This window comes from Antechinus flavipes, chromosome 1, assembly GCF_016432865.1.
Source record: "Antechinus flavipes isolate AdamAnt ecotype Samford, QLD, Australia chromosome 1, AdamAnt_v2, whole genome shotgun sequence".
NCBI classification, from domain to species: domain Eukaryota; kingdom Metazoa; phylum Chordata; class Mammalia; order Dasyuromorphia; family Dasyuridae; genus Antechinus; species Antechinus flavipes.
In genome coordinates this window covers 480894023-480906973 of record NC_067398.1, presented here as the reverse complement: position 1 = coordinate 480906973, position 12951 = coordinate 480894023, and the positions used below count along the sequence as shown (strand labels likewise).

The following is a 12951-nucleotide window of genomic DNA, read 5'->3' as shown; positions in this document are numbered from 1 at the left end:
GTTGGCTGCCTATTGAAGTAGTGGGAAAAATTTAAAAAGAAAAATCACTTATGCTTGGGGCAATCTAGAAATTATTCATAAACATGGTGGCATTTTGGCTGGATGTTAAAGGATAGATTCAGAGTTGGGGTAGGGAGGGTTCCAGAAACTGATACAAAAATACAGAATACAGAGAATGGATAAGATTAAGGAGCATGGAAAGATATGATACTTCTTGAAAAATGTAAATTTTGGATCAGGCAGCAATGGATGTTGAGTGATGAAGAGATAGGGTTATGACAGGTGAGAAAAATACTTCACAAAGACCAGGAGGTAAAAATTAACAAGGCACGTGTAGGAGATAACAAGAGAGAAATATTTGACTAGAAAACATTATATTGTTAATTAGCAAAATATCAGAAAAAAAAGTGTTATAGCAAGCAAATAGAAATCTCTGGTAAATGTAAAAGGACTGAATTAAGGATTGAGATTCTGTCACTAACTACTACTGTAACTTTGGCCACATTAACTGAATTTCAGTTTTTTTTTCACTTTTGAAAGGAAGAAATTGGACCATATGGCCTTTAAGGTTCATTTCAACTTAACCCACTCCATTTTTCTATGAAGAGCTCACAAAGATGTGTTCTTCCCTTCTCCCTCTATATATATATTCTTTCAATAATCACATTAGCTCCAATGAATTAAACTATCACTTTGGGGCACATGACTTAAAGATTTATAGACAACTAGCTCTAGTTCATTTCCTGAGCCTCAGTTTTGGATTACCAGTTGCCTGTTAACCATTTTAAACTGGATACCTCAGAAATATCTCAAACAACATGTCCAAAACAGAACACATTATCTTCTTCTACCCAAGACAAACTTTCTTCCAAACTTACATATTTCCATGGAAGTCATCCAGATTTGTAATTTCTACATTTTTTAAAATTCCTCACTTTTTCTCACTTTACTTATCCAATCAGTCACCAAATCTTACCATTTCTGCTTTCACAACATCTCTTGTAGCTGACCCATTTTCTTTACTCACAGAGTTACCACCTTACTTCAGAGGACTTCTTTACATCTTACCTGGATTACTGCAACAATTTCCTTTTTGGTTTCTCTAACTCAAGTCTCTCCATACTCTAGTCTATCCTACTCACTGTTGCCAGAATAATTTTCCTTAAACACAGATCTGAGCATGTGACTCTCCTACTCAATCTATTCCAGCAGTTTCTTATTCCATTTAGAATAAAAAATAAATTCCTGTGTTCAACAGCTTTTAAAATCCTACATAGCCATGACCCCAAACAGTATTTCCAGCTTTGTTAGAAATTACTCCCCCTCCAACAATCTGTTATCTAGCCAAAATGGCCTTCTCTTTCTTACATGCAATACTTTATCTCTGATCCTCATATCTTTGCCTTGTCCATCCCAAAAGCTGGGAATGCATTTCCTCCTTCTTTCTTCTTTTAAAGTACAGCTCATATATTAGTTTCTAGATGGAGCTTTATGGACCTCCTAACAGCTAGTGCAAGGAAATCAAGTTTCCAGTTTTCATATTTCAGGTGATAGTGGGACATCTATGTGAAGGCCATAGACAAATGAGAAATTTAGGCTAGAAAAACAGATTTTATTGTAATCTCTATACTAGTAGCTAAGTGATGAGGTACATAGACTATTTGTTGGGGAAAAAATCTCTGAAAGAAAAAAAAATCAGTAATTCTAGTGCTAAATATAAAAATGTTCATAAAAGTTGAGGAGAAAAAAGGAACCAATGAAAAATGATAAAGAAAGTGATGTGTAGAAAGACTAGAAGATTGGCCCAGGTACAGATGGGATATTGAATTATGCTTAATATAGCATATGTTGAATTTGGCTAAGTGGAAACTGAAGGGGAATTATGTGAAAACAATTTTAGAGGCATGACATGAACTACAAACATATTACAATGGGGGTTAGCAAAGAATAAAATGGCAGTTTGAACAGACAACCTGTTTGGAAATTTAAATATGAAAATAAGAGAGAAAACTATCACTGGTCAGGAAAGTAGGGACAAGAGAAAGCTTTTTGGGCATTAAAAAAAGAACTAGGCAAATAAAAGCTTTTCATATTATGATGAAACAAAAAAGCGAGACTTTAAAAATCACCTATTATTTCTTTAATATATTGATATGTGTGAATTTGCATAGTTAATAATCTAACTCAATCTTTTTAATTCATTGAGTTTGTTATGCTCATATCATAGGAATTTGCTCCTGAGTCCAAGAGCATTAATAGTTTATTATAAAGCAATGTTTGAAATTTTACAAATTTATAAAAAATGGTTTCAAAAATACATTTTTTAACAGATTTACAAAAAAAAAGGCCAAAACAAAATCAAAATATTCCTTAAGAATGTGACCAGAAAAGGAATTCTAATTTTAACCTTAACCCAAACCTAACCCTAACTATAACCCTAAAAATGTGAACGTTATTTATATACTCTTCCAGCAGGTTTTGTTTTTATTGATCTAAATGAAATGCTGACATTTATCAGCATGAAGAGGGAAAATAATGCTGACCTTGGATTATTAAAACATGAGTTTTAATACTTGGTTCTATTATTGACCTTTGTTGTGATCTTGGACAAGCCATTCAATTTTCTTTTACCTTAGTTTAGAAGTTCTCAAAGTATATGGTCTGAAGAATCTTGAGGGTCCCCAAGACCCTTTCAGGGAGATCGTGAGGTCAAAATTATTTTCTTAATAATACTAAAACATCAGTCTTCCCTTTTCCCAATTACATGTCTGAGGTTGGTTCTCTTCATCTAAAATAATATACCACAACAGACTGAATACATAAGCAGATATCAAAGTTCAGGTGGCTTTTCTTAAGCTTAAGCAAGATATTAAGAGGATTTGAAATATAAAGCAAAATAATACCCATTATCAATAAAATTGTTTTATTTTGGAAAAAGTAGATGTTTTCCAAAAATAATTACCCTTGAAGTGCAATGAGTTTATTCTTGTTGTTGTCAATGAGTTAATATAACTCAATAAATATGTGTTCCTTAATAATATTTAAAAGTACAAGGATTAAACTGAGGCCAGAAAATTTGAAAGCATTTTCTTTAATTTAAAGTTAAAAATTAGGAGGGACACTGAGATCATTTATAGAATAGTATTCTCATTTTTTAGTTAAGGAAATCAAGGCCGTGATAGGGTAGGAAACTTTACTACATTTATGCAGGTACAAAGAAATGAAGCCTGGAATCAAACATATTTGATTCCAAATCTATTGAGTTTTTTGTTTCTTTGTTTGTTTGTTTTTCTGCTTAAGTTAGCTCACTTGCAAAAGGAAAAGTTTGGATTAGATTGCTTCTAAATCCAGCTTCTAATGCTAAATTTATGAAACATAAAATACCTTATAAAAAAAGTACTTTAGGCTTAGAAATTCTTTAACAAAAGAATTCAAATAAAGTTATTCCAATAATATAACAAGGACCTAAATTTGTAAAACAGTCAAAAAACTTGATTATTCATGATACATTATCTTACTGTAGATTTCACTGTCCTTAGGTATATTTAAAATTTAGTCTATATGAGAAGGAATAGTCTAGAAAACTGGATAAATCTTGCCAAAGATAGACTGAATCATGCCTTTAAAACTAGAAATTTTATAAGTTCTAAACATAGTTTACCTAAAGTATAATCTAAAGTTTTAGAAATGCAAAATTAATGAAGTAATTTATATAGAAACCATCTAAGCAACTATAGCTTATGTTATTTATATAAATAAAATTCCTTGAATTAAAGTAAACAAAAGTGTCCCTTGCTACAAAAACAGTGTTTTTTTCAATGAAACCTCTCTCTTCTATACTTCCCTCCCTCCCTTTCTCTCTCTCTGTCTTTCTCTCTGTCTTCTCTCTGTCTTACCCTCACATACACACACAAAATCAATCTTGTCAAATTTACTTGATTTTGCATTTTCATATTCAGATCCTCCTGCTTAATTGTGTAAATACCCTTTAAGATGCATTAAATTTTAAAGCAAATCTTCAATTAACTTCAATACAAATCTAACTCTTACTATAGTCATATATTGAACATATATGTTTCTTAAATCAGTAATTTCTTAAATCTATAATCAACATGAGTATGTAGTAAACATACACACCATTTCCATGGAAGATTAAAATTATTATCTGTCAGAATATTCTCTAACAAAAGGGCTGATTGTAATTTTGCTATAAAATATAAATAATAAAGTAGAAAATATTTTTAGAGCTGGTTGTTCTTTCCAGATGTTGCCAAGGTAACAAAATTCAACAGCTTAGCATATTTCATCCTGAATAAATAGTATATTTTTGTGAAGAATAAATGAATGTTTTAATCACTTATAACTACAAATAGAGAAACATGATTTATAATTTAAACAAAAGAACTACTCCCATAAGAAAATGTTAATATCTTATGAATAAAATTAAAAATATATTTTTCAATATCTGCAATAAATTTCAATATATGGATACATATTTATCTATGTAAATGTGTATATAAACACAAACCTTTATATATATATATATGTGTGTGTGTGTGTGTGTGTGTGTATGTCAGAAGATATTAAATTGTTAATAAATTACACATTACATTGGCTAGTTTTGTATAACTGAGTTAGTGGCTATATTTTGTTATTTAAAAGCATCAGTCAAAGTATCAAAAGTATTTTTCAACAATTTCAACATCACAGATCCTCTATTCTTGCTTAGCATAAGTAAACCATTGGCATTTTCAATTGTTAAAGTTGAAATCTGCTTCCTTACCCAACATTTTTTCTTCCATCATGTGTGGATGCTGGTATGTGGGTACTGGATTGTAGGACTTTACACAGAAGTTCAAATGTTTATGTTTGTGGATCTGGCATTAGAATTTACAGAACATGAGTGAAGGTTCCTTTTTCAAATTTTCAGTCCAGGTAGCAGAAATAGCATGTAGACCTGAGCACATTTGTATGCCAGGGGAAAACAGCACCTGGAGCTTTGAAAAATAAGAATGTCCAGGGCCCTTAGCAACAGGGGAGGGTGTGGAATGTGATGACAGGGAAGGGTGTGGAACCTGGTGACATCAGGAGGGCAGTTGGGGAAAGGGGGAAATGAGTATTTGGTTTAGTTGGTTTTTGTCCTTCAAATTTATAGGGAGGACTTAACAGCTTGGAAAACACTCTTAGTGTTTGCTCATACGAAATTGATTGTATGACTGAGCAAACTTTACTACAGTGGATGGTACATTTTCCCATTTATCCTTTTCTTTTTTTCTTTTACCCCAAGGAATTGGTGCAGACCTTAAAAGTACTTAAGACATTCATCAATCTGTTTGAATATCCATATCAGTATTTCATGTGCAAATGCATAACCTCAGGCCATTTAATTCTAAAATATTCCTGTTTTCTGTGATTACTCCTAACGTGCACATCACACACACACACACACACACACACACACACACACACTCTCTCTCTCTCTCTCTCTCTCTCTTTCTCTCTCTCTCTCACCATAATACGCACATACATACACATACTGAATTCAACTTTGTACATAATATTTGCAGCATGGTCTTAAGTCATGTGCATAAGGAATAGAAATACCTAAAAAAATTTCTGTGCAAAACCAAGATTAGAAATTGAAATTTTAGTCTTAACAAGCTAAAACACCTAGTTTACATCATTTGATTCAACATTATTATCGGTTTCCAAAATATAAAAGCTTTTTGGTACCTCAACTTCACAAATATCACCCAAGAAAAAAATTACTCCTTTATCCTAAAATTAAAATGATTTTTAAAACTTAATTTACAGAAATAAACAACTATGCCTACCAATTTTAATTAAAAACAAACACCACAAAAACTTTTTAAAAGTATTTGGGAAAGTATGCAACCCAAGCCTAACACTTCTGCCCTATGTTTCTGCCCTCAGCTACTAATTTCCCTCATTTTTCTCCTACTCCTGGCATTTTAAAAGGGTGACAAAAGATTTTTGAAAGTTTTGTTCCACTGGACCCATACAACTGTATATCTTACTATTATTTTATGTGAGAAATGAAACAAATGGAATCATCACTTACTTATTCATAGCATATAATGCCTTGATCATTATTGTTCATGTATTTTTGCTATCCACCTGAAAAGTACATTTTTCTCTTCTTTCTCTTTTCACATCTTTAAAAATCAATTAAATTTTACCTCTTCAAATGAAACTCATTTGATAATACACTGCTAATATTACTTCCTTAAAGTTTCTAATGTATTCACTACTGATGAATTCCAACTTATACAATACAAGTTTTTTTTTTAATATTAAAAGAAATTTCAGACTCTCATTTAACAATATTGGTAGTATTTATATTGTGTAACAATTGATTAAACACATGATTTTTGTTGTTGTTGTTGTTGTAGTAATTGAACAATTGCTGCTTGACTCTTAATGACCCCATGTATATAATAGCATGCCAGATCCTTCTACACTCTATTATCCCCTCAACTTTGTCTAAGTTTCTGTTTATTCATTGCTTCCATATCTTCCCTTTAATCTTTCCAAAGACCAGGGATTTTTCCAATGAATTCTATTTTTTCATTATGTGGTGAGCTTCCAATGAATAGCCTGAATTCATTACTTTAACTATTTACTGACTTAACGTCTTTGCTATCCAAGGGAATTTAAAAAGTCTTCTACAACCAAACTGAGCATTTTCTTTCAGAGAAGAAGATGGACATTCAATGAAATAGGTGAATTCCATTTATTTCTGATGAAAAAACAAGAGCTAAACAAAAAGTTTGACCTCCAAATATAGGACTCAAGAGAAGCATAAAAAGGTAAAAAGAAATCTTGAGAACTGTATTTCTGTTATGGGTATACATAAAGAGTACATGTATAATTTGGTTTACTATAACATAAGAAAGGATCTAGAGGAGGAAAGGAAATTATACCAGAAAAAGGGGAAAGTGGAGGTACAACATCTTAGTAAGAGGCAAAGGAAACCTTTTATATCGGAGGGAAAGAAGGGAGGAGGATGATCATAATGTGAATCTTACTCTCATCAGAATTGGCTTAAAGAGAAAATATTAGACAACTTGGTTTACAGAGAAACTTCTCCCATCTCATTGAAAAGTGGGAGGGAAAAAGTGAAAAGAGAAAGGGTAGAATAAATAGAAGAAAAAACAGAAATTGAAAGGGAAAGGTTTAAGGAGAGGGATTCTAAGGGGGAAGGAGGGATCCTAAATAGGGAGGGCTGTGTGAGGAAAGTGGTGCTCATAAGTTTAATACTGGGGAAGGGAGTAAAGGGAAAAGGAAAAAGAAAAGCATAATCTGGAGTTAACAAGATGGCAGGAAATACAGAATGATTAATTATAACCATAAATGTGAATGGGATAGACTCTCCCATAAAGCAGAGATGGATAGAAAACTGGATTAAAAGCCAGAATCCTACAATATGTTGTTTACAGGAAACACACTTGAAGCAGGGCAATACATACAGAGTAAAGGTGAAAGGCTGGAGCAGAATCTACTATGCTTCAGGTAAAGTTAAAAAAAAAAAAGCAGGGGTAGCCATCCTGATTTCATATCAAACAAAAGCAAAAATTGATCTAATTAAAAGAGATATGGAAAGGCACTATGTCTTGCTAAAGGGCAGCATAGATAATGAAGCAGTATAAATACTAAAAATATATGCACCAAGTGGTATAGCATCTAAATTTCTAAAGGAGAAGTTAAGAGAGCTACAAGAAGAAACAGACAGCAATACTATAATAGTGGGGGACCTCAACCTTGAACTCTCACAACAAGATAAATCAAACCACAAAATAAATAAGAAAGAAGTTAAAGAAGTAAATAGACCACTAGGAAAGTTAGGTATGATAGATCTTTGGAGAAAACTAAATGGAGACAGAAAGGAGTACACTTTCTTCTCAGCAGTTCATGGAACCTATACAAAAATTGATCATATATTAGGATATAAAGACCTCAAATTCAAATACAGAAAGACAAAAATAGTAAATGCATCCTTTTCAGATCACGATGCAATAAAAATTATATTCAATAAAAAACCAGGGGAAAATAGACTACAAAGTAACTGGAAATTAAATAATCTCATCCTAAAGAATGAATGGGTGAAACAGCAAATCATAGACACAATTAATGAGAGAATGGCCCAAGAGAATGACAATAATGAGATGACATACCAAAATGTGTGAGATGCAGCCAAAGCAGTAATAACGGGAAATTTTATATCTCTAGGGGCCCACTTGCATAAAATAGTGAAAATCAATGAATTAGGCTTACAACTAAAAAAGCTAGAAAAAGAGCAAAATAGAAACCCCCAATGAAAAACTAAACTTGAAATTCTAAAAATAAAAGAAGAGATTAATAAAATTGAAGATAAAAAAAAACTATTGAATTAATAAATAAAACTAAGGTTTGATTCTATGAAAAAAATCAACAAAATAGATAAACCTTTGATAAATTTAATTAGAAAAAGGAAAGAGGAAAATCAAATTGTTAGTCTTAAAAATGAAAAGGGAGAACGTGTCACTAATGAAGAAGAAATTAGAGCAATAATTAGAAGTTACTTTGACCAAATTTATGCCAATAAATTTGATAACTTAAATGAAATGGATGAATACCTTCAAAAGTATAGGTTGCCCAAATTAACAGAGGAAGAAGTAAATTGATTAAATAGTCCTATTTTAGAAAAAGAAATAGAACAAGCTGTTAATCAACTCTCTAAGAAAAAATCCCCAGGACCAGATGGATTTACATGTAAATTCCACCAAACATTTAAAGAACAATTAACTCAAATGCTATAAAAACTATTTGAAACAATAGGGAATGAAAGAGTTCTACCAATTCCTTTCATGACACAGACATGGGACTGCTACCTAAACTGGGTAGGGTGAAAACAGAGAAAGAAATTTATAGACCAATCTCCCTAATGAACATTGATGCAAAAATCTTAAATAAAATCTTAGCAAAAAGACTATAGAAAAATCATCTCCAGGATAATACACCATGACCAAGTAGGATTTATACCAGGAATGCAAGGCTGGTTCAATATTAGGAAAACTATTAGCATAATTGATTATATCAATAACCTATTAACAAAAAAAGTATGATCATTTCAATACATGCAGGAAAAAATATTTGATAAAAGCCAACACCCATTCCTATTAAAAACACTAGAGAATATAGGAATAGCTGGACTTTTCCTTAAAATAGTCAGTAGCATCTATTTAAAACCATCAGTATGTAATGAGGATAAACTGGAACCATTCCCAATAAAATCAGGAGTGAAACAAGGTTGCCCACTATCACCATTACTATTCAATATTGTGTTAGAAATGTTAGTTTCAGCAATAAGAGATGAAAAAGAGATTAAAGAAATTACAGCAGGTAATGAGGAAACCAAATGATCACTCTTTGCAGATGATATGATGATATACTTAGAGAATCTCAGAGATTCTACTAAAAAGCTATTAGAAATAATTCACAACTTTAGCAAAGTTGCAAGATACAAAATAAATCCACACAAATCCTCAGCATTTTTATACATCACCAAAATCCAACAGCAAGAGATACGAAGAGAAATTCCATTCAAAATAATTGTCAATAGTATAAGCTATTTGGAAATCTATCTGCCAAGGGAAATCAGGAAATATATGAGCCAAACTACAAAACACTTTCCATACAAATGAAGTCAGATCTAAACAATTAGAACAATATTAAATGCTCTTGTATAGGTTGAGTGAATATAATAAAGATAACAATATTACCTAAACGAATCTATTTATTTAGTGCTATACCAATCAGACTTTCAAGAAACTATTTTAATGACCTAGAAAAAATAACCACAAAATTCATATGGAAGAACAAAAGGTCAAGAATTTCAAGGGACTTAATGAAAAAAAATCAAATGAAGGTGGCCTAGCTGTACCAGATCTAAAACTATATTATAAAGTAGTGGTCACCAAAACCATTTGGTATTGGCTAAGAAATAGACTAGTTGATCAGTGGAACAGGTTAGGTTCACAGGACAAAATGTCCAATAACTATAATAATCTAATGTTTGACAAACCCAAAGATCCCAACTTTTGGGATAAGAATGCACTATTTGACAAAAATTGCTGGGAAAATTGGAAATTAGTACGGCAGAAACTAAGCATTGACACACACTTAACACTGTATACCAAGATAAGATCAAAATGGGTTCATGATATAGGCATAAAGAATGAGATTATAAATAAATTAGAAAGACATAGGATAGTTTAGCTTTCACATCTGTGGAAGAGGAAGGAATTTGTGACCAAAGAAGAACTAGAGGGCATTATTGATCACAAAATAGAAAATTTTGATTATATCAAGTTAAAAAGCTTTTGTACAAACAAAACTAATTCAGACAAGATTAGAAGGGAAGCAATAAACTGGGAAAACATCTTTATACTTAAAGGTTCTGATAAAGTCCTCATTTCCAAAATATTAGAGATTGACTCAAATGTATAAGAAATCAAGCCATTCTCCAATTGATAAATGGTGAAAGGATATGAACAATTTTCAGATGATGAAATTGAAACCATTTATACTCATATGAAAGGGTGTTCCAAATCATCATTAATCAGAGAAATGTAAATTAAGACAACTCTGAGATACCATTACACACCTCTCAGATTTGGTTAAGATGAAAGAAATAGATTTTCTTTTTGAAATTTAGGGGGAGAAGTGAAGGAAGCAGGCAAGTTGCCATGCTGCTTGCCAAGGACGTATCCTGGATTCTGGAGTCCAGAATCACCAACCTCTCTTCTCCTCATTTTGCCACCAAGTGACTCTGGCTTCTCTCCCTCTGCCCTCTAATCCTTGCCTATGATTATCTTTTTTTTTTTTTTTTTTTTTTTTTTTTTTTTTTTTTTTTTTACTGTATATCTTGTGTCCTAGACAGTGATTAGTTACATTTCTCATCAGTGTTTAGGGATTAGCATAAAGATTTGGGACTAGTTTTTCCTAATTCCCCCCCCCCCCCCCCACCCCCTCCCCTAGATGGCAAGCAGTCCTTTATATGTTGGATGTGTTGCAGTATATCCTAGATACAATATATGTTTGCAGAACCGAACAGTTCTCTTGTTGCGTAGGGAGAATTGGATTCAGAAGGTATAAATAATCCGGAAGAAAAACAAAAATGCAGATAGTTTACATTCGTTTCCCAGTGTTCTTTCTTTGGGTGTAGCTGCTTTTGTCCATCATTTATCAATTGAAACTCAGGTCTCTTTGTCAAAGAAATCCACTTCCATCAAAATATGTCCTCATACAATATCGTTGTCGAAGTGTATAATGATCTCCTGGTTCTGCTCATTTCACTTAGCATCAGTTCATGTAAGTCTCGCCAGTCCTCTCTGTATTCATCCTGCTGGTCATTTCTTACAGAACAATAATATTCCATAACATTCATATACCACAATTTACCCAGCCATTCTCCAATTGATGGGCATCCATTCATTTTCCAGTTTCTAGCCACTACAAACAGGGCTGCTACAAACATTTTGGCACATACAGGTCCCTTTCCCTTCTTTAGTATTTCTTTGGAATATAAGCCCAATAGAAACACTGCTGGATCAAAGGGTATGCACAATTTGATAATTTTTTGGGCATAATTCCAGATTGCTCTCCAGAATGGTTGGATTCGTTCACAACTCCACCAACAATGCATTAGTGTCCCAGTTTTCCCGCATCCCCTCCAACATTCATCATTATTTTTTCCTGTCATCTTAGCCAATCTGACAGGTGTGTAGTGGTATCTCAGAGTTGTCTTAATTTGCATTTCTCTGATCAATAATGATTTGGAACACTCTTTCATATGAGTGGTAATAGTTTCAATCTCATCCTTTGAAAATTGTCTGTTCATATCCTTTGACCATTTATCAATTGGAGAATGGCTTGATTTCTTATAAATTTGAGTCAGTTCTCTATATATTTTGGAAATGAGGCCTTTATCAGAACCTTTAACTGTGAAAATGTTTTCCCAGTTTGTTGCTTCCCTTCTAATCTTGTTTGCATTAGTTTTATTTGTACAAAAGCTTTTTAATTTGATGTAATCGAAATTTTCTATTCTGTGATCAGTAATGGTCTCTAGTTCATCTTTGGTCACAAATTTCTTTCTCCTCCACAAGTCTGAGAGATAAACTATTCTATGTTCCTCTAATTTATTTATAGTCTCGTTCTTTATGCCTAGGTCATAGACCCATTTTGATCTTATCTTGGTATATGGAGTTAAGTGTGGGTCCATGCCTAATTTCTGCCATACTAATTTCCAATTATCCCAGCAGTTTTTATCAAATAATGAATTCTTTTCCCAGAAGTTAGGGGCTTTGGGTTTGTCAAACACTAGATTGCTATAGTTGACTATTCTGTCTTGTGAACCTAGCCTTTTCCACTGATCCACTAATCTATTTCTTAGCCAATACCAAATGGTTTTGGTGACTGCTGCTTTATAATATAATTTTAGATCAGGTACAGCTAGGCCACCTTCATTTGATTTTTTTTTCATTAATTCCCTTGAGATTCTCGACTTTTTATTGTTCCATATGAATTTTGTTGTTATTTTTTCTAGATCAATAAAATATTTTCTTGGAAGTCTGATTGGTATAGCACTAAATAAATAGATTAGTTTAGGGAGTATTGTCATCTTTATTATGTTCGCTCGGCCGATCCAGGAGCACTTAATATTTTTCCAATTATTTAAGTCTGACTTTATTTGTGTGGAGACTTTTTTATAATTTTGCTCATATAATTCCTGACTTTCCTTTGGTAGATAGATTCCCAAATATTTTATGGTATCAACAGTTATTCTGAATGGAATTTCTCTTTGTATCTCTTGCTGTTGGGTTTTGTTGGTGATGTATAAAAATGCTGAGGATTTATGGGGATTTATTTTGTAGCCAGCTACTTTGCTAA

General features: G+C 32.4%; 1 protein-coding gene across 4 annotated transcripts in view; it reads right to left on the bottom strand.

Moving 5' to 3' along the window:
• NOL4 (nucleolar protein 4) overlaps window positions 1–12951 on the bottom strand; it is a 494820-nt gene that overhangs the window by 194526 nt on the left and 287343 nt on the right. The gene's annotated exons all lie outside the window — the stretch shown is intronic.